The sequence below is a fragment of the Mus musculus genome, chromosome 14 (assembly GCF_000001635.26).
Source record: "Mus musculus strain C57BL/6J chromosome 14, GRCm38.p6 C57BL/6J".
NCBI lineage: Eukaryota > Metazoa > Chordata > Mammalia > Rodentia > Muridae > Mus > Mus musculus.
In genome coordinates this window covers 114,285,535-114,311,686 of record NC_000080.6, presented here as the reverse complement: position 1 = coordinate 114,311,686, position 26,152 = coordinate 114,285,535, and the positions used below count along the sequence as shown (strand labels likewise).

General features: G+C 37.3%; 1 pseudogene; it reads left to right on the top strand.

The window, feature by feature from the left end:
* Gm19829 (predicted gene, 19829) lies at positions 792-3,224 on the top strand (annotated as a pseudogene).

Sequence of the window (26,152 nt, the reverse complement as noted above, 5' to 3'; positions counted from 1 at the left end):
CCTTAGCCCTTACAAGTTCTTTAAACAATTTTTGCTGGTCTGTACCTCAGGGCTCTGACTCCTTCTTATCCTTCCACTTGAGACATCTTTTCCCAGACCTTCCCATACTTTCACTTCCTCAGCCAGATGTTAGGTTTGGTATCAATTTCCTGAAGGTTTCTACTGTGTGTTTTAGCGTAGGAAGTTTAATTCTGTTTCCCAGTTGACTTTTAATAACTTTGCTTCATTTTGCTTTCATTTCCCTGGACAATGGAAAGGATAATTTTCACTTTTTATTTAGTAAGGTTTTGCCTGCTTGTTGACAATAAGACGCAATTTTCTTGATAGTAAAGATCCTTTCAGTTCAGTTTTTTAAGTTGTTCTGTTCTGGGCCAATGGCAATGCTGGATACAGATGCTACTCAGTGGTGCCTGGATTCTATGGGCTGGGCTGCACAGATGACTGTTGAAGAGCTACACTGCTTTTATCGGTGGAACCATACTTCCCATATGCATAGTTCTTTTATGTGTGTCGTGGAAAAGTATAAGGCTTTGAAAAGAAAGTTTGATGTTCCTGCAAGTCAGTCAATACTCAGCTCCTTTTAATATAGATGAAATATCCATATGCATTTATATATCCATTAAGCTTGTGTGAAGCCAGTCACCTTGGCTAATGAGGATTGGTATATATGTTCAGAGAAAGAAAATCTATGTTCTGACAAGGGAAGACCATCTTTCCCTTAAGGAGCTTCCAAGTAAGAAATGCAGAACTACTTACTGGTTAACATAGTTAATAGAAAACAAACAGCAAGAAGTCACCCCATGAACCTAGGCTTGTTATGCAAGTCAGACTTGGTGCTGGCCCACTACCCTGCTCTGTACTACTATTTGGCTTTCCTGTTAAGATGCCTGAGGAAGTGCACCATGGAGAAGAAGAGGTGGAGACCTTTGTCTTTCAGGCAGAAATTGTCCAGCTCATGTCCCTCATCATCAAATCTTTCTATTCAAACAAGGAGATTTTCCTCCAGGAATTGATCTACAATGCTTCTAATGCCCTGTACAAGATTCAGTATGAGAGCCTGATAGACCCTTCCAAGTTGGACAACAGTAAAGAGCTGAAAATTGACATCATCCCTAACCCTCAGGAGCACACAATGACTTTGGTGGCACAAACACATTTATGGAGGATCTCCAGGCTCATGCAGACATCTCCATGATTGGATAGGATGATGTCAAGTTCTCTTTGGCCTCTTTTGTGACAGAGAAAGTTGTTGTGATCACAAAGCACAAGGATGGAGTGCAGTATGCCATGGAGTCTTCTGATGTCATCCTTCACCATTCCTACAGACTGTGGTGAGCCCATTGGCATGGGTACCAAAGTGATCCTTCAACTCAAAAAAGATGAGTCAGAGGACTTAGAGGGGAGGAGGGTCAAGAGAATGGTGAAGAAACACTTGCAGTTAATAGGTTATCTCATCACCCTCTACTTGGAGAAGGAATGAGAGAAGGAGATCAGCGATTATAAGGCAGAGGAAAAGGAAGGTGAGAAAGAGGAGGAAGACAAAGATGAGGAGAAGCCTAAGATTGAAAATGTGGAATCTAATGAGGGAATAATAGCAGCAATGAGAAGAAAAATAAAACAAGATCAAAGAGAAGTATAATGAACAGGAATAGGTGAATAAGACGAAGCTTATCTGAACCAGAAATCAGGATGACACCACTCAAGAGGAATATGGTGAAATCTATAATAGCCTCACCAATGATTAGGAAGACCACTCGTCAGTCAAGCACTTCTCTCTAGAAGGTCAGTTGGAATTCAAGGCATTGCTTTTCATTTCCCAGTGAGCTCCCTTTGACCTTTTTGAGAACAACAAAAAGAACAACAACATCATCAAATTGTATGTTTGTCATATGTTCATTATGGACAGCTGTGATGAGTATCTCAACTTTATCCATGGTGTGGTTGACACCGAGGACCTGCCTTTGAAGATCTCCTGATAAGTGCTCCTGTAGAGCAAGAGCCTGACAGTCATCTCAAAAAACATTGTGAAGAAGTACCTTGAGCTCTCCTCTGATTTGACAGAGGACAAAGAGAACTACAAGAAATTTTATGAGGTATTCTCCAAGAATTGAAAGCTTGGAATTCATGGAGATTCCACTAACCGTCGCCACCTCCCTGAGCTACTTTGCTATGTCACACCTCTCAGTCTGGAGATTAGATGACTTCCCTGTAAGAGTATGTGTCTCCCATGAAGGAGACACAGAAGTCCATCTACTATATCACTGGTGAAAGCAAAGGACAAGTAGCCAACTCTGCCTTTCTGGAGCATGTGTGGAAACGGGGCTTTGAGGTGATATATGTGACTGAGCCTATTGATAAGTACTGCATGCAGCAGCTCAAGGAATTTGAAGAAAAGGACCTGGTCTCAGTGACTAAGGAGTACCTAGAGCTACCAGAGAATGAGGAAGAGAAGAAGACAATGGAAGAGATCAAGGTAACACTTGATAATTTCTGCAAGCTCATGAAGGAGATCTTGGACAAGAAGTTTGAAAAAGTGACAATCTCTAATAGGCTTGTATCTCTGCCCCCCCCCCACCCCTGCTGCATTGTGACCTAAGCACCTATGGCTGGGCAACCAACATGGAATGGATCCTAAAGGATCAGGCACTGTGAGACAATTCTACAATGGGCTACATGATGGCCCCCAAACATCTAGAGGTCAACCCTGACCACCATTGTGGAGACCCTGCAGCAGAAGGCTGAGGCAGACAAAAATGACAAAGCTGTCAGGGACCTGGTGGTGCTGCTGTTTGAAACTGCTCTGATCTCTTCTGGTTTCTCATATGAGGATCCCCAAACCCACTCCAATCTCATCTACCACATGATTAAATGAGGCCTGGGAATTGATTAAGATGAGTTCACTGTGGATTAGCCCAGTGCTGCTGTCACTGATGAGATTCCCCCACTGAAGGGTAATGAGGATGCTTCTCATGTGGAAGAAGTGGATTAAAGGCTTCTGGGAAGCCCATGCCCTCTGTATGGCATCCCTGTGGCTACCCCAGCAGCTTTGACTGGCCCTGACCCACCTGGCTCATGTCTACAAGAATCTCTTCTATCCTGTCCTTGTGCCTTAAGGTAGGAAGATATCCTCCCACATAATAGCAGACTTGGGTGTTGTGTTTGTTTTTGTTTGTCTGTTTTATTTTGTTCTGAAATTAAAAGTATGCAAATTAAAAAATAAACAGAAAAAAGTTTGGAATAAAAACAAAGGATGATAAGAATACAATTAATTACCTAAGGTGCATATCATCCAGGATAATGATGAAATAATGTATTTCAATATAAAATTAAAGAGCAATTTGAGTAAAAGAAGGTAATTTGTTGGCTCAAAGCACAAAAAGCCATCAAGTCTACCTTAAGAATTTCATACCCATACTTGTATGCATTTTTTCTTTCCTTGAGAGACTTTTTTCCTATTAACATCTGTATTAGATCTGTATTAGAAAAAAACAAAAACAAAAACAATATTTAATAGGGTTTGCAAGTTGTCTCAGTGAATAAGGTACTTGCCACAGTAGCAAAAGGACATGAGCTCTAGTCCCCTAAATGAAAGTTCAGCTTCAGGGCTGAGAATCCTAATGCAACATGGGAGTTTGAAAGAAGAGAACGGCCAGAAACTTTCATGCCAGCTAGTCTGTTATATGATGCCATGCATGAAAACAGCCTTAGCTCAAAAAAGGTAGAAGGTGTGGACTGAGACACAAGGCTGGGCTATTACCTTCACACATCTGATGCAACACACAGAGACTCACAGTCACTCATGAACACACACATACACAGTTTGTACAGTTGTTTTATATTGTTCCATTTACTTTTTATATGTCTATGTATTTCCCTGAACGTATGTACATTGACAAAGTGAATGCTTGCCTTGCATCCACACTGGCCATGAGAATGAATCAAATCCACAGAAATGAAACTGCAGATGGATAGATGCCAATGTGTGGTTGCTGAGTCCTAAAGCCAGATTGCCTGCAAGAACAGCAAGTTCTCTTAACTGCTGAAGAGTCTCTCCAACCTCCATGCACAGCTTATTATAAAAACACCTTCGACAAACTCTGTTTCTTAACAAAAGTAGCCTTAAATACCAACTAGAAAGTATCAAATCATGTTTTCAGGTGGACATCCACTTTTAAAAACTATGAATTATCATACAGTTGTGAATTGACCTTTAATGTGTGAGTAGTACACTTCATTAAATATGGTCAGTGTAGGAATATATATGTAGAGAGCTGTGCAAGGAAAACAGCTCTAATAAATTATACAGATAATGACATTGCACATATTGGTTACCTTTTCTTGCTATTAAAAAATAAACAACCTGAAAACCCCAACTTATATGTAGAAAGAGCCCTTTTGGCTTATTGTTCCAGAGACCTGATCTTGCTGGCCCCACTCCTATAGGCCTGTAAAGAGGCAAACCATGAAAAGAGACATGATACAGAGGAAGGTGCCCATCTCCTGAGGGATGGGGAAGCAGAGACCAGGGCAGCTGTGGGATAGGATGTGGTCCCAAACTCATATCTCCAGTCTCCTTTCAGGTTGGCCTCCCACCCTAACTGATGCCCTCATCATCTGTCCACCACTTTGGAGCATCACTAGTTAAGAATAAGGCTTTACTATATGGGCCTTTTATACGAACACTGCACAAACAAACCCCAAGGTTGCACTGAAATTCATTTGATTAGATATATAACACCTTGTAAATGTTCTCAACTTCATACAAATCACGTTCACTATTTATTTGAGCACATGTTCAATAGCTTTAACTTTTAAGAAAATTAAAAAGCATTTGAAAGTTGGTTCTACTCATAAGAGAACTTCATGAATTATTTCTGAAAAAAAAGGATGAAATATATTTTTTTCTCTTATAGATTTTGTCCTATGTTATTTATGAAATTGGGAGATTTTTAAGTTGATCCTATCCGGGTATGGATCTTCCTTTTTGATAGAGGGTTTCAGTTGGCCATGGCTGGCTCCAAGCTTACTCTGTAAGTGAGGATGATTGTGAACGCCATATCTTACCAGCTTCCACCCTGCAAAAGTTAAATAATAGGCACATCAGCACACAACAACTAACTTATATCACATACAGTCTTTCCTCTTTTTTGGTTATCTTCTCTTTATTATGTATTATGTATAATGTACATATACATATATATGTAGGTTTTTCAATAATCACTAATTTAGTTTTTATTGTAAAATTATACAAATAGTAATATAAGGCATTGTTCAGATATGCAAGTGTATATAAACAAACAAAAAGAATGTAAGAGAAACTAACCCTAGAGGACACATTTGTAATTTTGGTGGTTTGACATCTATAAGTTATATTAGTTTGATAGTATCCAATCATTTGCAAGGATTCTTGTACCTGGTAATAGTGTTTTTTTTAGTCTATCATTATTGTGAGTAGTATTTTCAGCACAAGTGACTTGACCTCTTTACAGTTATCTAGCTATATAATTTATATCTATCTTAACTACATATCTAGGTTGTCCATATCTATCTATATTTATAACTATACCATCTCTATGACCTATAGCTCTCTACATATATGTTTGAATTATCTTTATCCAATATTCATCTATTCACATGTATATCAATTATATCCATATCTAAACTTATATCACATTTACACATGTGTAAAAATACATTTATATGTATTGTGTATGAATTACCACACATTGCTTCAACTTTTGGTTAACTCTAATCAGCTAATCCGTATTACTGATCACCGAATCTTTCTTATTTATTCTGCTTTTTTGCCAAACTCTCTCATAATGATCACACTGACCAAAACTTATGTTTATCTACAACTTTATGCATAAAGTTTTAACCCAGAACTCTCTTGTGAGAGCAATGCATACATGTTCAATTCTTGTTTAATATTTCTAATTAGCTCATTCATAAGGTCCTTATTAAATATCATCTCTCTTGATTGATTCTTGATATTCCCATTCTCATTAAATAGTAGTATGACACTCCCAAACATATCAAGTGTACTCTTTAGAATTTCTTCTGAAGTCTGAATTTGTCCCATGTCAATATCACAACTGTTCATAAAAACCTGTCAGTCCCACATCCCCTTTGGACTTCATAATTTCCCACTTTTCTTCATTGCACACACTTTAACTTTAATTACGCTTCCTTCTCTACAGCTATACTAATACCATATGAAGCCTTAGATGCTCCTTTATGAGCCTTAAATAGTTCCAGCTGTCACAACAAAATATCACAGATTATCTGACCTATATGTCAGAAAACCATTTTTCTCATTATTCTGCATCTTGAAATTATGAGGTGATGGTACCAGTATGACCAAGGGTGAGTGATGTCTCTGACTAAACCGTCTTCTGTGTTGTAGTAAAGGACACTAATGCTATCATGATGGACATTCCAACTTTCTGAGCTCATTTAATCTTACGTATTTTGCAAAGATGCAGTCTCCAGCTATCACTGCATTGCACATGACAGTTTTAACACATTCATATGTAGAAATCCATAAGCTTCTCGCCTAAAAACCATAAATTGGGGATTACACATCCACAAATTCTCACGCATATCCTGAAAGCATATTCAATGTAAAAAGCCACTTTCTAATATAGAATTTAATTGTTTTATTTATACTCATATCAAAAACACTACAGAATAAATCTAAATTAACAAGCCTCACATGAAAAAACAGACTTAGAATGATTTTTAAGAAAATCTCGTAAAAATGCCGTATGCTACATATTCTCACATGCTAATATCAGGACATCATTCTTACTCTCCTCTGTGGGTGATGCTCATGGAGGAAGGATGCTACACAAGTTTAATCAAATCTGAGGAGCGATTGGCAGTTGGCAGTTTCTGATGTAAGGAAAGCCATTTTGTAAAAGACGATTCCTTTGATACGTTGCCCATGTCTGTGGTCAGTGGATGGCTACACATCCAATATGTGAAGCACAAAAATCTTGAGCATGTGATAAACCCAAGAGATTTGCTCTATTTTTTCACTTATTTATAAGATTTTGAGTGCTGTGTGCAAACTTTTTTTTTTTTTTTTATTATGTGGTTACTGATGAACTACCAAAATTTATCAATACCATCTAAGGCTTTAAAATATTTTTGCCCCAAGGAGAAACATACTAATTAAGCATCATACAGTATTTCATTCCATTTGTGAAGTTAAACTTTGATTTTTGTTTCTCTTTCCTGTATTTAATCCTTGACCATGTTCTAACTAATTTCTACTGTTTATCTATCTAGTGAATTATATATTTTCAACACTGAATACAAATTAGTAAGATTTCAATTAACTTTTAAAACTTAAATACTGGCCTGGACTGATGGTGCTGCAGTTAATGATATTGTCTGCTATTCCAAAGGTCTAAGTTCAATGTAACCACATTGTGGTTGATAACCATCTATAATGGAATTTGATGCCCTCTTCTAGTAGACAGGCATATATACAGATACAGAACTCATATACATAACGTAAATAAATAAATCTTAAAAGTTTAATTATATACTTATATTTTAAAAATACGAGAGGCTGCTACAAACATTATCATACAACTATAAACAGCCCGAAGCTTATAAACCACAAGCATGAACTGGTGACTATAGTAAACTTTGCTTTTCACATATAACTACTAATACAATACTTTAATTTTCATGCATTTGTGTTCTCATTGTAAATTCTTCTCAAATTTAAAAAGCAAGAAGATAGAGAAGACATCTTAATAGATCATTTGCCAGTGACTTAGAATAAATATAGTAATTGCACGAACACTTCAGGCCAAATTAGTGGTTATATCAATGAACTTATTGCTGGAACAGGCAATTGTACAATGTGATAAGTGGTTAAACTGAAGCTACACATATTAATTCATATTTCTATTAATAGAATATTACAATTCCTTTAACTACTGAAGTACTTTGCATTAATATCCTTCTAACTCCAGAATCATTTGAACTTAATTAGGGATCTTAGCTACAGAGATTTTAAATAAGAGATTTTTGATTTGATGGATTCTTAGAACCTTACATATTCCTTAGTTTCATACAATAATGAAATTTAATTAAATCATATTCAATTTATTTAAAAATATTTCAAATGATTTTCTTAGCCATTAAAGCATATAATTTGTGAATATTTCTTGCTTGAGTCAGAGAAGTTCCTCTGCCTTTCTTTCTGTTGTACATTCATTTCTGGATTGTGTATTGACAAAACATGCACAGCAATACTTATACTCTGAAAACAAAAAGTTCCGAATATTTTTTCTATATTTATCTATTATGATATATTATGGTAAATTATCACTTCTGGAAATTTGTGAATTTTGTATAGTTTGAAGTGATTTTAGTCAATATTCTCTTTAATAATGGTTGTGGATGTAATTTTACTCCATTATATAATTCCATGAAATTCTGAAAAAATAGAACATTTTGTGTTTTATTAATTCTTTCATGATTTTGTACTATCACAACTCTTTCCAGATTCATCCCCTAACAACTGATCCCTCAAATTTGTACGTTTTGGATTTTTTTTAATTTAATAACCTATCCATATTCTTCTGGGTATGGATATGTCCGGTAAAGCATGTCAGGAACTGGGAGCCATGACCTTAAGGAAAACTGGCTCTCCCTCTCTCAGAAGCCATTAACTGCCTATGGCTCCTCAGTTCGGAGTGGGGGCTCTTGTACTCCTGACTCCATGCTAGAATGTTGACTGGATAGACCTTGTCGCACAGGTCTTGTGCAACCAGACATATAAGTGTATAGGTTAAACAGTCCTATCATGTCCAGAAGATATATTTTATATTTGATCCACATCCTCTGTTCAACAAATAATAGTCCCTGAGATTGGAGGAGTGAGTGTGATAAAGTTGCCTCATTTGCCGATGAGTATCCCATAAGTTCCTCCCTGCCCTTGACAAGATGTTAAGTTTTTGCTTTGATTACACAAGAATTTTCTCTGATGAGGTCTGAGATCTACAGTAAACTAAGATAGAGTAATATGACTTTAAAGAGCATTTTCATATTTTGTCCATTAGCCAGAAAAATTATATTAGGTGCACCTTTGAGCCTAAGAGCTTCCCTAGATCTTGGGTAGATTTGTAAGAGCAGGCATGTGTTTCCTTCTGATCTGAAAGTTCATCCAGAAAAGATTTGTTTGTTCATATAACGCTTTCACTGTGCACACGCACACTCACACACACACGCACATGCACATACACACAGAGGATTCAATATACATTTGAATAAAATAGTATATGTGTGTGTATATATAGTATTATGTAAATATGTATTAATTCATACATTACTTACATACATATTTTCAGACATCCCTCTAATTAGTCTCCCCCTCCTAATTCCTTTCACTGCTCGATCCTCCCATCCTCTCTCTAAGTAAACAACTTTCCTCGTTATTGTCAGTTCTCCATGTTACCTGTTTTCTAGTATTCTCCCTCTCTGAAGATGTTTCTCCTCCTTACCACCAATAATGCCCTTATAGTTCCTATGTTCTGCAGGTGTTGTAAATTAAACACATAAACCCTAGGGTTTAAAGCTAGCATGTGAATGTCTTCCAGGTTCTGGTTCACTTCGCTCAGTTTAGTGTTACCTAGCTCCCTCAACTTACTCGCAAATTTCAATTTTCTTTACTTTTGAATAAAATTCTGCTTTGTACAGTACACACTTTTGCCATCCACTCATCAGTGTGTGCACATTGACTCTGTTTTTCCATCATCTCTATTGTGAATAAAGCAGATAAGGGCAATAGTAAGAAAGTGTCCCTATCATCTCAAATAAAGTCCCAAGTGTATGCCCAGAAACTGTAGAGCTGGCCATGTGGAAAGACTAGATGGAGTTTTCTATGTCTTCCATGCACTGACAACAGCAGAGGGGTCTCTGCTTCCCACAGCTATGCCAATGCTTACTACATATTTTGTTTTCTTGTTTTAAAATAATTTTTTTCAGATTATGTCATTTCCCCCTTTCTTTCTCTCCTTCCAAATCCTCAATAATTATTCTCCATGTTGTCAATCAAATGCATGGCCTCTTCTTTCCTTAATGTTCTTAACATGTCTATATTATGAATGTATATCCATATATATTCCTATACTGCATCTGTACTGTTTGTGTAATGTTTCCTGTGTGCATTCAGGGAAGACAACCATTTGGTATTAGGATCAAATAGATTTCGTGTTCTTCCCCAGGGAAGAATATTTCTTTGCCTTCCAGCGTTTCATAGTCACCTATAATTCTTGGTGTGAATTATAAGGCCTGGTAAGCATTCCCCTGTTCAAGTCAGCATTTCTATTGTTGTTCCTGACATGTCCATTCTCCAGCAGTCATGTACATAGCTATATAGCTTCTGGGTTTTATTTTAATCCATCAGGACTTGGTGAGATGAAATTTCAAAGCAGTTATAATTGGCATTTCTGAGGGCTAAGAATGTGCTCCTCAAAAATACTTTAAATAATAATTTAAATTACTGAATTTCAAATTTATTGAAATAATTGAACACTTTAAAAATTAATTCTTAGCAATTTGTATTTCCTTTTCTGAGAAGTGGCTGCTCAGTTCCACAGCCTACACTTAATTAAGTTTTTGTTTTCTTGGCATTTGGTTGTAGAGTTCCTTGCACAGTGTAGATACAAATGCTCTGTCAGATACAGACCCGACGAGGTTTTTTTTTTTTTTTTTTTTTTTTTTTTTTCCGCCGTTCTGTAAATGGTAACCATTCCTTTTATACTCAACTGTTCACAACTTATTTTATTTATATTCCATGTATTTACCATAATCTCCTTGACATTTCAAAGCTGTGGGTTTTTTCTGACTCAACCGGCTGCTCCAGTTTTCATTGTACATCTATGCTTCTGATTTGAAATCAGCTATTTCTCCAAAACAGAAACACTCTGAGTAGAAAAGCCGTTCTAGAGAAAAAAGTCAAAGTATAAAATACATTGCTTCTTAGTTCTTGGAAATTACAGATCTAGTCAGGCTTCATAGATAGGCAAGTTGGGGGATTCATTTACTGATTTTTTGTGTGATTTTTCTTTAGTTTTTTAATTTATAATAACATTTATATAATGTAAGTTTATTTCATCCTTCCATTTCTTTTCTCCATACTCTCCCCTATATCTCTTTCCCACTCTCCTTCAAAGCCATGGCCTCTTTTTTCACTGTTATTCCATGCATATATGTATTTTATACTCATATGTACTTCTAAATATGACCTGATCAGTCTCTATAGGGTTGCTTTACAAGCTTCTAGTAATGGTCATTTTGTTTGTAATTTTTGAGACTGTTATTTAAATATAATATTTATCCCCTTCCTTTCCTCCATCCAAAGCCTACCATATACATCTCATAACTCCCCTTCAAATTCATGACCTCTTTTTTCATCAATTGCTATTGCATATACATATACATATACATATACATATACATATACATATACATATACATATACATATACATATACATATACATATACATCATATACATATACATTATACACATACACATACACATACACATACACATACACTATACATATACATATACATATACATATACATATACATATACATATACATATACATATACATATACATATACATATAGTGTATATGCACATATTTCTTAAACATAGTCTGCAAACTATACATGCAATGTACTTTGTAAGTATGTGTTCAGAGCTGACTGTTTGGCCCTGTACAGCTAGTTGGACTGAGCTATTCTTAATTCAGCTTGTCATGGTCATTGCTGTTGTATTCACTCAGTTCCTGTTTGGGTGGTCATGTTGGTGAGGGTTTTCAGGTATAGCTTCTGTTGTCAGTAGGAGACACAATTTCAAAACAAATTCCTGAACCTCTGGCTCATACAATCTTTACTCCTCCTTTTGGCAATGTTTCCTGAGTCTTAGATATGGGAGTATTTTGTAGATGGCTCTATTGTGATTGGGCTTTACCAGGGTTGATAATTGTATTTCTATATCTTCAATTCAATTGTAACTCTACAGAGCTTTTCTTTGTCAGGCAGTGGTGGCACATTTTTAATCTCAGTACTTGGACGGCAGAGGTAGATGGACCTCTCTTAGTTTGAAGTGAACCTCTTCTTCAGAGCAAATTTCAGGACACATGAGACACAGAGAAACCCTACGTCAAAAAAAAAGTATTTGTTTATTTTCACTTATCTTTTTTTTTTCCATTTTTTATTAGGTATTTAACTCATTTACATTTCCAATGCTATACCAAAAGTCCCCCATATCCACCCACCCCCACTCCCCTGCCCACCCACTCCCCCTTTTTGGCCCTGGTATTCCCCTGTACTGGGGCATATAAAGTTTGCAAGTCCAATGGGCCTCTCTTTCCAGTGATGGCCGACTAGGCCATCTTTTGATATATATGCAGCTAGAGTCAAGAGCTCCGGGGTACTGGTTAGCTCATAATGTTGTTCCACCTATAGGGTTGCAGATCCCTTTAGCTCCTTGGCTACTTTCTCTAGCTCCTCCATTGGGAGCCCTATGATCCATCCATTAGCTGACTGTGAGCATCCACTTCTGTGTTTGCTGGGCCCCGGCATAGTCTCACAAGAGACAGCTACATCTGCGTCCTTTCAATAAAATCTTGCTAGTGTATGCAATGGTGTCAGCGTTTGGATGCTGATTATGGGGTGGATCCCTGGCTATGGCAGTCTCTACATGGTCCATCCTTTCATCTCAGCTCCAAACTCCGTCTCTGTAACTCCTTCCATGGGTGTTTTGTTCCCAAATCTAAGGAGGGGCATAGTGTCCACACTTCAGTCTTCATTCTCCTTGAGTTTCATGTGTTTAGCAAATTATATCTTATATCTTGGGTATCCTAGGTTTGGGGCTAATATCCACTTATCAGTGAATACATATTGTGTGAGTTTCTTTGTGAATGTGTTACCTCACTCAGGATGATGCCCTCCAGGTCCATCCATTTGGCTAGGAATTTCATAAATTCATTCTTTTTAATAGCTGAGTAGTACTCCATTGTGTAGATGTACCACATTTTCTGTATCCATTCCTCTGTTGAGGGGCATCTAGGTTCTTTCCAGCTTCTGGCTATTATAAATAAGACTGCTATGAATTCACTTATCTTTTAACTGGTACAATTTTCTTTCAAAATGAGGGTAGTAAAAAGAACAAAGGAAATAGTAGGAACAATTTAGTATTGCAAATAATAAAATTGCTGAATGCATCTCAGAACTCTCTGTATATATTTCCCTTTGTTCTTTGATTGCACATGACTTTATTTTCTTAGAAACAATGGTCTGTACATATCCATAGTCATTGGGTTACTATACATTTGCTTATATAATAACCATAATCAGTCTGTGTTGTTGTGCTTTTTGTCCATTGAGGGCAGTGTTAAGTGGTAATTGTTGTTGGAAACTGTAAGACAGTTTTTCTTTTTGTGAGTGATCATCAACAGAATGAGAAGGCAGGGTCTGCACAGTCAGAACTTTATGAAATATGGAGATTACATGAAGTTAGCCTCCTAAGCTTTGCATAGGAATTTTATATTTCACTGTTTGGTTCATCTATATTGTATCTGAATATGAAATTAAAAATGTGTATTTGTATAAGTTTTAGTCAGAAAAGTATATGTATATGTTCTGAGAAGAAAATTATAAATATTACTATTAAATAGTTAATGAAGTTATATTATCATTTATTTTAAATACAATTTTATTTAATCAAATTGTCTGAAATAATCATTTCAACTTTCCAGCTTCTCTTCCTGATGCTGAAACTTTGTTTCATTTCTATAATATGCTAAATACATTTTATTGTGCTGTTAATTTTACACATGATGGCTGAGTGAGAAAATACTGCATGCAGATTTTAATTCTGTAAGCGTGTGAAAGGAGCCTTATATTTTATATCAAACTTCCTTCAAGCTCCCAAGAGACATAATAATACTGACTAATAAGGTCTCCAGGCAATGGAAAAGAATAGGGGTGACTTCACCCTTATTATGTCCATATAAAATGAAGCTTTTTATATTTTTTGATTGCTGAGAATTGCTAGGTAGAAATAAATACACATACTTATTTGAGAACTACTCCCATTACCCTTTCCCTCATTATAGTTATTAGAATGTAATTTCTCATCCAATAGATGATGGTGAGCATCCACTTCTGTATTTGCCAGGCATGCCTCTAGTTGCATATGTAGCAGAGGATGGCCTAGTCAGCCATCAATGGGAAGACAGGCCCTTGGTATTGCGAAGATCATATGCCCCAGTACAGGGGAATGCCAGGGCCAGGAAGCAGGAGTGGGTGGGTTGGGGAGCAGGGTGGGAGGAGGGTGTAGGGGGCTTTGGGGATAACATTTGTAATGCAAATAAAAAATATCTAATAAAAATGCCTTAAAAACATAAAAAGAATGTAATTTCTCTATATGTTCACAAGGCTTATGTTTCTTGTCGTCCACCATAATGCTATAGGTCTAGTTGTAACATATATTGAATAAAATGATTAATAAAAATAAAAAAAACATAGATCACTTCTATGCATCAGGAGATATGAATATACAATGGCTATAATGTATAGCCATAGACACGTTTAATTAAATTAGACTTATATTTTATCTTTTTTCTTTGTCATGTGCATATTTTCTGATCAAATGTATTTTAATTATTAAGATTAATATGGGTTGGTGGTCAATCTTGACTGTTAACTTAGTAAAACTTAGAATCAATATGGAAATGAATACACCCCTCTATAGACCTGTGATGGTGATTTCTTTCTAGAAAGGATCAACTGAAGAGGGATATCATGTTTTAAATTTGGATGGTAACATCCTTGGCTCTGGGACTGCAGATTGAGTAGGAGGGAGATATGAAGCTGAAAAGCAGCATTCACCACATTCTGCTTCTTTATTCCAGGGCTGCAACGTGGCCAGCTGCCCCATGGCTCACATTTGCATCTTGTCCATCATGATGGACTATACCTTCACTCTGTGATCCACAATATCCACTCTTTATGCTCCTCTTCTCGAGTATTGCATCACATAAGAGTCACTAATGTATAGGATGACTACAGAATGTATTGAACTTTCAGTACATTGCAACTGTAAAAGTGTGTTACCAAGAATTATTATAAAATTAATTTTGCTTAGGAAAATCAAACTATATACACATCTTTTATGTTCTATAACAGAAAGATTAAATATGTGGTTGTAAAACTATCCATTGTTTTCAGATAAAGCTCTCCTAGATCACTTAAAAAGAGTATGGAAATAATGAGTCATGATATATCATATAACTTAAGGAAGCTCTTTAAAATGCTGGGTTAATCTCTAGGTTATTCTTACAATAATTTTATTCATAAAGATTTTATTCATAATGAGATGGATCTAAATAAAAACATCTTAAACAAATGGAAATGACATTAGCAATTTGCTGCCATTTTTGCCTTAGAAATGCTAACATGGAGAGAAGAGTATTTTTCTAATGAAGAGCTGGAGAATTACATTAGGCTGCATCCAGACAGCCTCACACAATCAGTGAGCAATAAGTCTCAGAGACTGATCCTGAGGAATGGCATGTGTATTTGTCCTGTGACCTCTGCATCCCACAGTACATACACAACTGAATACAATAAGCAACACACACACACACACACACACACACACACACACACACACACACACACACACACAGGAGATAGAGAGACAGGGACAAAGATGTTGACACATAGATATAGCTTGTCCTAGGGTTGTGTATGTCTCATTCTATATACTATCTCTAGCTATTCAGTAATGATCTGAAAAATTGACTTGGTTTTTGGTGCAAAGATAAATTGAGAAAAAAATCTAATTCAGAAGTTTTATTATAGTGAAACTCTAATACCTAGATTATATAAATTTATTCTAGGAATGAGATACAGTTTGAGTTTAGGATATAAACTATGAGGTAAAGTAAGTAATAATGAATAAATATATTTTAAAGGTTTTAATGTAATTTTTTGAGAATTTAAATCTGATTTCATAGTTGGAAGTTATAAATGTAAGAATATAATAAATATTTGAAAATGTGTGACATACTTCCTCTATCCTTTATTTCTGTGTCTGCATTTATGCTGTTTCTATGGAGACAAGTAATAGATACAAGAAAAGAAAAGCATAGAATTGAATAGATACGTAAATAACAGAACTTCAACAATGTCTTTGTTATATAGTTGCTTCATTCAATCTTACAGGAGAGCAATGATGTTTTAGTACTGCAATTGTCTGAATATTTGCATCTCCCAAAGTTTATGCTTCTAAATACTTCTCCATAGTCAGTTCAAAAGATGAGCTGTTTAAAAGAATTATGAAGCTGTCTATTGAAAGAGTTTCTTCTTTGGAAAGATCATTGTTATCTAGAAGTGGGAGTGTTCTTGTTCATCTCTGCTCAGGTAGATAGGCCCAGATAGTTATGATAAGCTAAAATTTGCTGGTAAATCCTTCATGTATAGTTGGGTTGATAGATTTATTTTAGCGGATTTCTTTCCTCAACCATGTAACAACCTGAAGCTAAACAGGGTTGCTTGTACTTTGTCAATCGTTGGGATGTGGGGTGGAGATTGTGGGATGAGGGTATCCTGAGTGTATGTATTGGATTCTGTTGTTGGTTTTTTTTTTTTCCAAGTTTACCCAGGGTACATATTTTTATTTGGATTTTGGATTTTTTTTTTGTTTTTAATCTTTTAATTTTGTTGTACATGTAAATATTTTGAAGAGTAAAGAAATAAAGTACAAACCTGAAATTATATGTCTTCTCATACTTTTCAAAGAGATATGAATTTTTGCATAAAAATCCTCAGTGTGCAATAATTTCTGTTTTTTATTTACTTTTTAATATATTTTATTACGTATTTTCCTCAATTACATTTCCAATGCTATCCCAAAAGTCCCCCTTACCCTCCCCCAAACTTCCCTACCCACCCATTCCCATTTTTTTGGCCCTGGCGCTCCCCTGTACTGGGGCATATAAAGTTTGTGTGTCCAATGGGCCTCTCTTTCCAGTGATGGCCAACTAGGCCATCTTTTGATACATATGCAGCTAGAGTCAAGAGCTCCGGGGTACTGGTTAGTTCATAATGTTGTTCCACCTATAGGGTTGCAGATCCCTTTAGCTCCTTGGGTTCTTTCTCTAGCTCCTCCATTGGGAGCCCTGTGATCCATCCATTAGCTGACTGTGAGCATCCACTTCTGTGTTTGCTAGGCCCCGGCATAGTCTCACAAGAGGCAGGTACATCTGGGTCCTTTCGATAAAATCTTGCTAGGGTATGCAATGGTGTCAGCGTTTGGATGCTGATTATGGGGTGGATCCCTGGATATGGCAGTCTCTACATGGTCCATCCTTTCATCTCAGCTCCAAACTTTGTCTCTGTAACTCCTTCCATGGGTGTTTTGTTCCCAATTCTAAGAAGGGGCACAGTGTCCACACTTTGGTCTTCATTCTTCTTGAGTGTCATGCGTTTCATAATTGTATCTTATATCTTGGGTATCCTAAGTTTTGGGCTAATATCCACTTATCAGTGAGTACATATTGTGTGAGTTCCTTTGTGCTTGTGTTACCTCACTCATGATGATGACCTCCAGGTCCATCCATTTGCCTAGAAATTTCATAAATTCATTCTTTTTAATAGCTGAGTAGTACTCCATTGTGTAAATGTACCACATTTTCTGTATCCATTCCTCTGTTGAGGGCTATCTGGGTTCTTTCCAGCTTCTGGCTATTATAAATAAGGCTGCTATGAACATAGTGGAGCATGTGTCCTTCTTACTGGTTGGTACATCTTCTGGATATATGCCCAGGAGAGGTATTGCTGGATCCTCCGGTAGTACTATGTCCAATTTTCTAAGGAATGGCCAGACTGATTTCCAGAGTGGTTGTACAAGCCTGCAATCCCACCAACAATGGAGGAGTGTTCCTCTTTCTCCACATCCTTGCCAGCATCTGCTGTCACCTGAATTTTTGATCTTAGCCATTCTGACTGATGTGAGGTGGAATCTCAGGGTTGTTTTGATTTGCATTTCGCTGATGATTAAGGATGTTGAACATTTTTTCAGGTGCTTCCTGCCATTCGTTATTCCTCAGGTGAGAATTCTTTGTTCAGTTCTGAGCCCCATTTTTTTAATGGGGTTATTTGATTTTCTGGAGCCTACCTTCTTGAGTTCTTTATATATATTGGATATTAGTCCCCTATCTGATTTAGGATAGGTAAAGATCCTTTCCCAATCTGTTGGTGGTCTTTTTGTCTTATTGATGGTGTCTTTTGCCTTGCATAAGCTTTGCAGTTTCATGAGGTCCCATTTGGCAATTCTCGATCTTACAGCACAAGCCATTGCTGTTCTATTCAGGAATTCTTCCCCTGTGCCCATATCTTCAAGGCGTTTCCCCACTTTTTCCTCTATAAATTTTAGTGTCTTTGGTTTTATGTGAAGTTCCTTGATCCACTTAGATTTGACCTTAGTACAAGGAGATAAGAATGGATCTATTCACATTATTTCTACATGATAACAACCAGTTGTGTCAGCACCATTTGTTGAAAATGCTGTCTTTCTTCCACTGGATGGTTTTAGATCCCTTGTCAAAGATCAAGTGACCATAGATGTGTGGGTTCATTTGTGGGTCTTCAATTCCATTCCATTGGTCTACTTGTCTGTCACTGTACCAGTACCATGCAGTTTTTTTATCACAATTGCTCTGTAGTACAGCTTTAGGTCAGGCATGGTGAGTCCACCCGAGGTTCTTTTATCCTTGAGAAGACTTTTTTGCTATCCTAGGTTTTTTGTTATTCCAGATGAATTTGCAGATTGCTCTTTCTAATTCCTTGAAGAATTGAGTTGGAATTTTGAGGGGGATTGCATTGAATCTGTAGATTGCTTTTGACAAGATAGCCATTTTTACAATGTTGATCCTGCCAATCCATGAGCATGGGAGATCTTTCCATCTTCTGAGATCTTCTTTAATTTCTTTCTTCAGAGACTTGAAGTTTTTATCATACAGATCTTTTACTTCCTTAGTTAGCGTCACGACAATATATTTTATGTTATTTGTGACTATTGAGAAGGGTGTTGTTTCCCTAATTCCTTTCTCAGCATGTTTATTATTTGTGTAGAGAAAGGACATTGACTTGTTTGAGTTAATTTTATATCCAGCTATTTCACTGAAGCTATTTATCAGGTTTAGGAGTTCTCTGGTGGAATTTTTAGGGTCACTTATATATACTATCATATCATCTGCAAAAAGTGATATTTTGACTTTATCTTTTCCAATTTGTATCCCCTTGATCTCCTTTTGTTGTCTAATTGCTCTGGCTAGGACTTCAAGTACAATGTTGAATAGGTATGGAGTGAGTGGACAGCCTTGTCTAGTTCCTGATTTTAGTGGGATTGCTTCAAGCTTCTCATAATTTACTTAGATGTTGGCTACTGGTTTGCTGTAGATTGCTTTTATCATGGTTAGTTATGGGCCTTGAATTCCTAATCTTTCCTACTCCTCTTGGGTGAATTCTCTTCCTTTTTTTTCTAGAGCTTTTAGATGTGTTGTCAAGCGGCTATTGTGTGCTTTCTCCAGTTTCTTTTTGGAGACACTCAGAGCTATGAGTTTCCCTCTTAGGAATGCTTTCATTGTGTCCCATAGGTTTGGGTATGTTGTGGCTTCATTTTCATTAAACTCTAAAAAGTCTTTAATTTCTTTCTTTCTTCCTTCCTTGACCAAGGTATCATTGAGAAGAGTGTTGTTCAGTTTCCACGTGAATGTTGGCTTTTCATTATTTATGTTGTTACTGAAGATCAGCCTTAGTCCATGTTGGTCTAATAGGATGCATGGGACAATTTCAATATTTTTGAATCTGTTGAGACCTGGTTTTGTGACCAATTATATGGTCAATTTTGGAGAAGGTCCTGTCAGCTGCTGAGAAGAAGGTATATCCTTTTGTTTTAGGATAAAATGTTCTGTAGATATCTGCTAGATCCATTTGTTTCATAACTTTTGTTAGTTTCACTGTGTCCCTGTTTAGTTTCTGTTTCCACGATTTGTCCATTGATGAAAGTCGTGTGTTGAAGTCTGCCACTATTATTGTGTGAGGTGCAATGTGTGCTTTGAGCTTTACTAAAGTGTCTTTAATGAATTTGGCTGCCCTTGCATTTGGAGCACAGATATTCAGAATTGAGAGTTCCTCTTGGAGGATTTTACCTTTGATGAGTATGAAGTGTCCCTCCTTGTCTTTTTTGATAACTTTGGGTTGGAAGTCGATTTTATTCGATATTAGAATGGCTACTCCAGCTTGTTTCTTCAGACCATTTGCTTGGAAATTTGTTTTCCAGCCTTTCACTCTGAGGTAGTGTCTGTCTTTTTCCCTGAGATGGGTTTCCTGTAAGCAGCAGAATGTTGGGTCCTGTTTGTGTAGCCATTCTGTTAATCTATGTCTTTTTATTGGGGACTTGAGTCCATTGATATTAAGAGATATTAAGGAAAAGTAATTGTTGCTTCCTTTTATTTTTGTTGTTAGAGTTGGCATTCTGTTCTTGTGGCTGTCTTCCATTTGGTTTGTTGAGGGATTACTTTCTTGCTTTTTCTAGGGCGTGATTTCCGTCCTTGTATTGGTTTTTTTCTGTTATTATCCTTTGAAGGGCTGGACTGGTGGAAAAATAATGTGTGAATTTGGTTTTGTCGTGGAATACTTTGGTTTCTCCATCTATGGTAATTGAGAGTTTGGCCGGGTATAATAGCCTGGGCTGGCATTTGTCTTCTCTTAGTGTCTGTATAACATCTGTCCAGGCTCTTCTGGCTTTCATAGTTACTGGTGAAAGGTCTGGTGTAATTCTGATAGGCCTGCCTTTATATGTTACTTGATCTTTCTCCCTTACTGCTTTTAATATTCTATCTTTATTTAGTGCATTTGTTTTTCTGATTATTATGTGTTGGGAGGAATTTCTTTTCTGGTCCAGTCTATTTGGATTTCTGTAGGCTTCTTGTATGTTCATGGGCATCTCTTTCTTTAAGTTTGGGAAGTTTTCTTCTATAATTTTGTTGAAGATGTTTGCTGGCCCTTTAAGTTGAAAATCTTCATTCTCATCAACTCCTATTATCCGTAGGGTTGGTCTTCTCATTGTGTCCTGTATTTCCTGGATGTTTTGAGTTAGGATCCTTTTGCGTTTTGTAATTTCTTTGATTGTTGTGATGATGTTCTCTATGGAATCTTCTGCACCTGAGATTCTCTTTTCCATCTCTTGTATTCTGTTGCTGATGCTTGCATCTATGGTTCCAGATTTCTTTCCTAGGGTTTCTATCTCCAGAGTTGCCTCATTTTGGGTTCTCTTTATTGTGTCTACTTCCCTTTTTAGGTCTAGTATGGTCTTGTTCATTTCCATCACCTGTTTGGATGTGTTTTCCTGTTTTTCTTTAAGGACTTCTACCTGTTTGGTTATGTTTCCTTGTTTTTCTTTAAGGATTTGTAACTCTTTAGCAGTGTTCTCCTGTATTTCTTTAAGTGATTTATTAAAGTCCTTATTGATGTCCTCTACTATCATCATGAGATATGCTTTTAAATCCAGGTCTAGCTTGTCAGTTGCATTAGGGTGCCCAGGACTAGGTGGGGTGGGAGTGCTGTGTTCTGATGATGGTGAGTGGTCTTGATTTCTGTTAGTAGGATTCTTATGTTTGCCTTTCGCCATCTGGTAATCTCTGGAGCTGTGCAGAATACACTTGGCAGGGTCCTGGAACCAAGATGTCTGCTGCTGATGCTCAGGCAAATTGCTCACGGGCCGGGAGGTCTCCTTTCCTCTTGCTGGGAAAGTGGCCAGATGTCTGGGGCCTGTGCAGAATACTCTCGGCTTGGTCCCGGAACCAAGATGTCTGCTCCTGATGCTCAGGCCGGATTTTGGATTTTTTAAAAGAAGAAATTTAAATGTATCAGAGTTTCTATAGATTTGAGGGTTGTCCTATTATGACAGTATACTCTCACTATTTCCTTTCAATGCTTTCCATATGAACATATTCCACCAAAGCAGACTTAAACTCACTAGCAGAGGCAAAGACTTCCTGAAAAGAAGAGCTTAAGCAACACACTAAGACCAACAATTAGCAAATGCGACCTCAAGAAACTGAAAAGCAAGTCACAGAACACTATCATTTGGCAAAGTGGCTGCCTACAGTATGATTAAAAAAATTATTAACTCCATATCCAATAGAAGGCTAATTTCTAACTCATATAAAGAACTTTAAAAAACTAGATATTAGAAACAAATAAACAAAACAAATAGCCCAATTAAAAATGCAGTACAGAGCTAGACTGATAATTCTCAATAGATAAAACACAAATGGTGGAGAAATACTTGATATGTTCAATCAAGTGAAAGTCAAAACTACTTTGAGATTCTATCTTACACATGCCATAGTGGATAAGAGCAATAAGTGGCGTTGGCAAGAGTGTAGAATAAAAGGAACACTGATCCATTGCCAGTTGGCATGGAAACATGCACAGCCACGATGGGAATCAGTATGGAAGTTTTTCAGAAAATGGGAGTTAATTCAACTCAGGATCCAGCTATGCAACTCTCAGGCATATAGACCCAAAGGATGCTCCATCCTACCACAAAAAAAAAAAAAAAAACTCGTTCAACCATGTTCACTGGTGCTATATTCATAGTATGCAGGAATTTCAAACAACCTAGATGTTCCTCAATAGAATATTGGATGAAGAAAATGAAATATTACTCAGCCTTTAAAAGCAAGGACATCACGAAATTTGCAGGCAAACTAAATAAAAATCATCCTGAGGAGATAACTCAGACTCAGAAAGATCAGATTGGGAAGGGGGAGGGGTGATAGGATTAAGTGATGGAATGCCCAGAAAGTCAGGTAAAATCGAAGGGCATTTCCGGATGGTAGAGAAATTCAGTGCATTGGAAACTTCTTAATATATATGATGGAAATCCTAACAAAGTTTCTAAATGATGGATAAGTCAGAGTCAAAACTGGCCATATCTTGCTACCAAATGAAGCTTTAGTGCTAGAACTGGGTTATATCCAATTGAATTTGTTAACGAAAAGGTTCCCTTGGAAATCTCAACTGCCTCACCTGGGTATCCATCCCATATACAACCACCAAACCCAGACACTAGTGTGGATGCCAACAAGAGCTTGCTGAGAGGAGCCTGATATAGCTGTCTCTTGTGAGGGTCGGCCAGTACCAGAGAAATAAAGAAGTGAATGCTCACAGCCATCCATTGGACTGAGCACAGGGTCCCCAGTGAAGGAGCTAGAGAAAGGACTCAAGGAGCTGAAGGGGTTTGCAGCCCCATAGGAGGAACAATAGGAACTAACCAGTACCCCCAGAGCTCCCTGGGACTAAACCACCAACCAAAAAAAAAAACACATGGTGGGACTCATGGCTCTAGCTGCATCTATATGTAGTAGAGGGTGGCCTTGTCTGTCACCAATGGGAGGAGGAGGCCCTTGGTCCTGTGATAGGGGAATGCCAGGGCCAGGAAGCAGGAGTGGGTGGGTTGGTGAGCAGGAGGATAGAGAGGTTTTTGTAGGGGGAACTAGGAAAGTGGATAACATTTGAAATGTAAATAAAGAAAATATCTAATAAAAAATGTGTAAAAAAAAAAAAAAAAAAAAGAGGTTACTCTCTACAAACTGATAGCAAGGCCTCCATGCTGCAAACAACACCTAGTCAACTTTATTGAAGATAGAGAGGTTGAGCTGGTGCCTGCATGGAACCGTTTCCTTTATGTCCTAGTATCTTTAGTGTGGGAAGGTACTCTGAAGGCTACAAAGGAGGAGTGTAAACACCAACTGTGGTGGTTTGAATATGCTTGGACCAAGGAGTAGCATTATTGGGCAATGTAGTCATGTTGGAGTAGGTGTGCTCTTGTTGGGGGAAGTGTGTCACTGTAAGGATAGAAAATGAGACCCTCCTTTTAACCTTGTGAGAGACAGTTTTCTCTTAGTGGCATTCAGGTGAGGATGTAGAACTCTCAGCTCCTTATGCACCATGCCTGCCTGGACACTGTCATGAACCTATTTTGATGATAATGCACTAAACCTCTGAACCTGTAAACCATCCTGAACAAGCCTGCTCAGTCAGTCAACAGGTTCTCTAAGGCAGGAGTGAGGATTGCAAAGAAAGCAACAATTAGACAGTACTGGACCATGGCCTCAGTCAATTCTGAGACTGAAGGGAGGGTTATTTTTTTCCCAATCCACTTTTATATTATTTTAATTACATGCAAGTAATAAGGGCAAGCAGTACAATAAACACAAATAGTCAAGGAACAAGCAAGAGAATAAGCAAAGTCCCGTGATCACTGTTTCTAAGAGCTTTTCAGGATGACCAAAATATCTGAGCTTACTTCTTTGTCCAACCTCAAAATCAGATTCTTGCCTGAAGCCTCCTTCTTTTCTTCTACCTGAAAATTAAGATTCCTGCCTGAACTTACTTCCCTGTTCTAGTCTAAAATTAGATTCCTGCTGGAGCTTATTTCCTTGTCATGGCCTAATGTCAGATTTCTGCCTGAAGCCCATTTCCTTATCCTTGTCCAATGTCAGATTCCTGCCAAGTGCCCTTTCCCCCCAAAGCTCCCACACCACCCCCAATTAAATGTTATTCTTTATAAGAGTTGCCTTGGTCATGGTGTCTGTTCACAGCATTAAAACCCTAACCAAGTCACCAACTCAGCCACAAAATATTTGATCTATAATCTGTTCTGTCCACACAATGTGTGAGAGTAATGGCACAGAGCTCTTGAGAGTAGACAACCAATATCTGATTTGACTTAAAGATAATTCCATGAGATGGAGCCCTTTTAGGATATTGCTTGGGTGACTAAAACTCAGAGCCTAGATATCCCAGAGACCTAGGGTAAAACCAAATTTTACTAGTCTATAAAATAAGGAACAATAAATGGACTCCTAATGATATTCTTGTATACTCATACACTAGTACCTTATTCAGTCATAATCAGAAAACCATGCTCCTGCAGGAAGTGGAGACAAATAAATACAGAGACCTATCTCCAAGAAAGAGATCTGAGAACACAAAGCAGTAAATGTGAAGTTTTCATCAAATCTATACTCTTGGAGCTCAGGCAACCCGTAGAAGAGGAGGCATAAAGAGTATCAGGGCCAAAGGGAATGGAGAACAGCAGGAGAAAAGGGTCCTCTGAATCAACCGAGCAAAGCTCATAAGAACTCACAGAGATTGAAACATCGAGCACAGTGCCTACACGGGTCTGTACCAGGTCCTCTCTGAATATATTATAGCTTTTGGTTTAACATTTATATTAGTCAGGGTTCCCTAAAGTCACCAAACTTATGGAATGTCTCCATAAATTAAGGGAAATGACTGGAATGACTCACAATCTACAGACCACCTAAACCCAACAATGGACAGCTGTGAATGGGAAGTCAAAGAATCAAGTAGTTGCTCAGTTCCACGAGGCTAAGTGTTTCAGCTAGCCTTCTATATAAGCTGGAACTCTGAAGAAGGAGGTTCCAGTGAATGGATATGGTGGCAAGTAAGTGCAAGCAGGAAAAGAAGAAACCCTTCCTTCCTCCAATGTCCTTATGTAGGCCTCCAGCAGAAGGCATGGCCCAGATTGAAGGTGTTTGCCACCATGCATGGATCTGGAACTTGCTCTGTCCCTGGCTTGCCTTGGACTCAGGGATCTTCTTGCCTCTGTAGCCTGGGATTAAAGGCTTGTTTCATCCCATGTCAACATATGGGTCAGAGTCTGTTCCTTCCAGTCTCAAGATCTGGATCAGAGGCATGCCCTCCATTTCTGGATTGCAGTTCATTCTAGATGAAGTCAAATTGACAACCAAGAGTAGCCAACACAGTATTTTTATGGCACTTCTGATAATGTAAATCAGAGGGCCTTTATTTTTTCACCCTCCCTTGGAGGTTTTTCCTTCTGTTCTGTCTTGTCTATCTTTGATCTGATGGTTTTTGTTTTATTTTATTTTATTTTATTTTATTTTATTTTATTTTATTTTATTTTATTTTATTTGTTTTTATTTGTTTTTATCTTCCTTTTTTAAAATAAATTTTATTTATTTATATTTCAATTGTTTTCTCCCAT